The sequence below is a fragment of the Helianthus annuus genome, chromosome 15, assembly GCF_002127325.2.
Source record: "Helianthus annuus cultivar XRQ/B chromosome 15, HanXRQr2.0-SUNRISE, whole genome shotgun sequence".
NCBI classification, from domain to species: Eukaryota; Viridiplantae; Streptophyta; class Magnoliopsida; order Asterales; family Asteraceae; genus Helianthus; species Helianthus annuus.
In genome coordinates, this window is record NC_035447.2 from 165597105 (window position 1) to 165602742 (window position 5638).

Sequence of the window (5638 nt, forward strand, 5' to 3'; positions counted from 1 at the left end):
GGTCGGGTTCGTAAGTCTAAGCGGTTGTTTAGACCGCTTATCTTACGACCCTATATAAGCACTAATCTAAAAGTGACGAGTTAAACATGTTGAAACATGTTTAACAAAGTTTGAAAACAAGTTTGATATCAAAACAAACGGTTTTGACACCTAAGAATAGTTTGGTTGCAAAATACGCATAAACGCGTATTTTGACCGAAACTATGACTCGTCACTAAGCCTAAATAACGTGGTAATCAGTAGGTATAGTCACAAGAGACTATAACCATCGTGATTACGCTCATGTTGCAAAGTTCAAACGAACTTCGTGTTGACCATTGACTGGTCAAAGCAGAAAGTCAAACATTGTTTGACTTTCACGCTTAAAAACGCATAAAAGAACAAAAGAAGCTTACAAAAGGTCCAAGCGGTGAGGTTTTGATCTTAAATTCTTAGGTATGAAGTGCAAGGACTCCAACTTAGAGAATTTGGGCAGATCAAGTGTGAGTCTAGGTGGAAAAACTTGGGGGTATTTATAGATTTCGGAGAACCGTTCGGATCGTTTCTTGAAATCCGAGCTTCAATCTCAACCCTCCATGTGTGCCCATTGTTTTACAAACCTAGGGGCATCCAAAACCAGCCCACAAGATGAAAGAAACCATGTGCAAAACAAAGGAGCAGCTGGGTTTTAAGAAAAATGGTTTCTGCTGTACTGGTGAAGGCTTACAGACCGTAAGCAGACCTATACGGTCCGTATGTCATGAGTTAGCTGGTAGTAACTTTCAAAAATTGGCAGAACAGGCCCCTCCAAACTTGATTTTTGATGCGTTTTGGCACTTCTACCACCCGTCAAGCCCATTTTTAAGCTCCATAAGGATGTTAAAACATAGGGAACTTGAAATATGCTCAGAAATGTCGTGGATGTCGGTTTGTTTGGCTGTACGGTTGCGTTGTTCGGTTAATTACGACGGAAATCGTAACAGACGCGAAAACGATCCAAATTGCGAAACGAATGAAGTTTTAGCATTCAAATCACTAAAATAAAATATTTTAATGATTATAAAAATTTTTGGATGTCCAGATTTGGCCAGAACGTAAGATATGCGCGTGAATGCAAACTTATGCACTTTTGACGCTTTTAGTCCATGTTGATCAAATAAGTTTATTTTTGCGCACCAAACACCTCAAAGCCTATTTCTAAGCTATGTAAAGGATATTTAGGGCATGTTTAACTTATGATCATGTTCTGGAAGGTACGTTACAGTACGAATCGGCATACTTTCGCATTTTGTCGAAATTAGTCCCTCAAAGCGAATAAACTTGATTTTGCCATACCAAACCCTCCAAAACTTATTTCTAAGTTATGTAAAGGTTATTTAGGGCATGTTAAGCATATGTTGATGTTCCGGAGTGTTTGTTGCGTTAAACTGATTACGTTTATGCATCAGTTCGCGTATAACTTTCCAGAAAGCGATTTAAAGCTCGAAATCGAACAAGAATTGAAATGTGCAATTGATACACATATTTATACAGATCCCAAGTATGAAATACAATATTTCATTGATTTGGTATTTATTTGATGGCCATGGAGGCACAGGTGTCACAGTCTCCCCTACTTCAGGAAATTTCGTCCCGAAATTTATTTAGAGGAAACTTGTGAGAGCATAAAACATGAAGTCGAAAAGATAAAAAAATACTAGTTAGTGTTCTGAACTTCCAGTAACTTTAAATAACATCATGCTTTCAATGTAAGAGGGACACTTATATACAAGTATATAAAGCGCCATTGGTGCGTCCACCGTACCTCGATTACATTGTTCACGTTTCGTTTTTGTTGCCACTATAGGTTCTTACACATGATAAGTCTTACTGTGGTTTCCGTGCACTAAATTTCATAATTATGTACGCGTCCATAATTACGTAATTCCTTGCATAGTCCACACAGTGTATCTTATAATGTGTAGGGGAAGAAAATAATGAACGAACTGGTGTTGATTGTGACTAGATCACCATATGGTCCTTTTAATTAAATCAATAAAGGATCTCTTTAAATAGACCACTAAGGAGTCTGTTCAGCTATATCATCACATGCCATTCTTAACTAGATTCTGAATCAATCTTTTGACTTAGACCACTCAAGGGGTCTCTTTGAAATATGGAATGGTACTCTATAATCCAAGGGACTTTTGACGGTTTGGAAGCTAACCGCCCCGTCCTCTGCTTCATAAATCAGGTTCATGGAGCGGCAAATGGTCATGTCCACTCTTCCCGACCATAGGCTCTTTTGGAAAGACCTGGGCATGTTCACAGAATGCTTGAAGAGACGGTATATCCACCCCCCAAAGAAGATAGGAGTCGGGGGAGTAGCAAGCTGGTTCCAATGCATGTTTCAGAGCAGGAGGTACGGAACGTCAAGGTTGGTGCGGGTATGAATGCAATGAAGGACCACCAGATCTCTTAACCCTACAACGCCACTGCTGTCGTGCCTTTGGCTAAGAGAGTAAGTGAGGACCCTATGGATATAACGTGTAGAGGGTCCCTCAACTTAGTGCTCTTAGTGCTGCTTGGATTGTAGTTGTCTTCTCCTATTTGCGTCCATGCAGCCTGGCGTTAGTTTTCTGATATTTCACGTAAACCTCCAGTGTTTTCTTCATCACCCGCATCTTCCTCCGCATACAACCCAACTATTGACCCAAACTGTGTCATCGAGATTGAGTACACAGTCCCCCTACATCGGAATGTTACCCCATCATTATCAAAATGGGTCGGCTCTTGATTTGAACGCGAATGTGCTGTAGAATTCCAGATTATATTTGTGGACTGAGCGAAGTCGAGTGCACAAGGCGGCTCTTAGTGGGCCGGTGAGTAGGTTGTTGAAACGGTCCCACTGGTTCACTGCTCCTAGGAGATCCAACTCATTTGCATTGAACCGTGGGAATTCCTCCGGCCTGGTTCTAAGCAGATCATATCTTGCTTTAGCATCCAACTCATTTGCATTGAACCGAGTGAATTTCTTGGCCATCTGAAAAGAAACACCAAACAATTAGCACGAAACAACGAAATTTTTCGGAGAAAACTGAAAACAGTCGGCTAAACACGGCCCCGTGTTCAGCGGACACGCCCCGAGTTGGTCTGAAATTGGCTGGACACGCCCCCGTGCTCAGCGAGCACGACCCCGTGTCCAGACGTCTGTTTCCCAAAAATCCCATTTTTCGACCCGGTCCCGAAAACTTGAAAATTTTTGGTCCAGTAGGGGCGGTTTTCCCCGAAAATGAGACCCCAAATGCCGTTTTTTCCAAAACAAACCGTTTACCCCTTCAATTTTATCTTTTTCGGTTAAAAAACAAGGGTTTGGGGTTTTTGTGAGAAATCGAGCAAATCTACGAACAATGCAAGTTGATTTACTTCCTATAACATGTATCTATACTAATGCTAACAGATATAAGCAAAAATTTGAGGTTCGATCCGGGTGAAGTTCAAGAACCCTAGATTTTTCCCCAAATTTTTGATGTTTAAACTACATGCAAGTGCTTAATTTAACTACTAATGATGATAGAATCATACCTTGATGTTGTTAGAAGTAGAGGAGACGTTGCAGAAAAATCGCCTAAACTAGAGAGTTTTCGGGGAAACGGGGCGTGTGGAATGAAGAAATTGTTATGAAAAAGGGGTTTTATCTCGACAGTTGCGCGGACACGGCCCCGTGTCCAGCGGACACAACCCCATGGGCGGGCAACTTTAATTATTATTATTATTATTATTATTATTATTATTATTATTATTATTATTATTATTATTATTATTATTATTATTATTATTATTATTATTATTATTATTATTATTATTATTATTATTTCAGTGCTCGTGTGAGTGCCCTTGTTTCCCAAAAACTTGGTTAGAAGACTTACTGATTTAGATGTCAACCCGCTTGTTCGTAACTTACCAGGTATGATGTTGATGCTTTTATTCTTCGACCGTTTGAAGCGAGATTTCTTCTTCCTCATCCTCAATGAATCCTTGATAGAGCTTCAGCCGTTGGCCGTTGGCCATTGACTTTGAATGGAATTCCATTCCGAGATTTAATTTCTACTGCACCGTAAGGGAAAATATGGGCGATGGAAAAAGGTCCTGACCACTTAGACCTTAATTTACCAGGAAACAATCAAAGTCGTGAATTAAACAATAGAACTTGATCTCCTACTCGAAATTCATTAGGTTTAATATGTTTATCATGCAAATTTTTCATTCTTTACTTATAAATTTCGGAGTTAGAGTATGCATAATTCCTTAACTCGTCTAATTCATTTAATTGACAAAATCGATTTCTACCGGCAAATTCTAAATCTAAGTTTACATTTTTAATTGCCCAGTAGGCTTTGTGCGCAATTTCTACTGGCAAATGACAACTTTTTCCATAGACGAGCTTATATGGGGTTGTACCTATTGTTGTTTTATAAGCAGTTCGAAAAGCCCATAAAGCATCATCTAATTTGTCGGCCCATTCTTTTTTATTTAACCCTGCGGTTTTTTCGAGTATTCGTTTTAAACCTCTATTAGTCACTTCGGCTTGTCCGTTGTTTGAGGGTGATATGCTGTTGAGACCTGATGATAGACCCCATATCTTGTTAAAAATTTTCAAGTTGATGGTTACGAAAATGGGTACCTCTATCACTTATTAACGCTTTAGGTGTTCCAAAACGAGAGAATAATTTTTTCAGAAATCTTACCACGACTCTTCCATCGTTTGTTGGAAGTGCCTCGGCCTCGGCCCATGTAGACAAGTAATCTACTGCCACAAGTATATATTAGTTTCCTTTTGATGGTGGGAAAGGTCCCATAAAGTCGAGTCCCCATACATCAAAGATTTCACAAACAAGAATGCCGTTTTGTGGCATCTCGTTTTTGGAAGAAATATTACCTGTTCTCTGGCAAGCGTCACATGTCTTAACAAGACTTTGGGCGTCTTTGTAAATGGTTGGCCAACAAAATCCTGAATCAAATACCTTTCGTGCGATACTTGCGGCACCATGATGTCCTCCGTATGGACCTTCAGGACAATGGCAGAGAATTCTTCTTGCTTCACTACCATGTACGCATCGGCGGATGAGTTGATCGGCACACATTTTGAAAAGATAAGGATCTTCCTAAAAATAATGTTTCACATCGGCAAAGAATTTTCTTTCTTTGATGATGTGGCCAACCTTTTGCAACTATTCCACTAGCTAGGTAGTTAGCGTAGTCTGCGTGCCATGGTTCTTCTCTGTACTCCAACATTTCCAAGGACTCCGTTGGAAATTTTTCATTGATTTGCTCATCCCTGGTTGTCTCCAAAGCTGGGTCATCTAAGCGCGAAAGATGATCTGCTGCGGTGTTTTCTGCTCCTCTTTTGTCTTTGATTTCAATATCAAATTCTTGGAGGAGTAGAATCCACCGAATCAAACGTGGTTTAGCATCCTGTTTCTTGAAGAGATATCGAATGGCTGCATGATCTGTATAGACTATTGTTTTAGAAAGAACAAGATAAGAACGAAATTTATCAAAAGCAAATACCACGGCTAGTAACTCTTTTTCTGTTGTTGTATAATTTTCTTGTGCATCATTAAGTGTTTTACTAGCATGCTTATCTTTTCTTTGTCCCAAGACGGCTCCAACTGCAAAG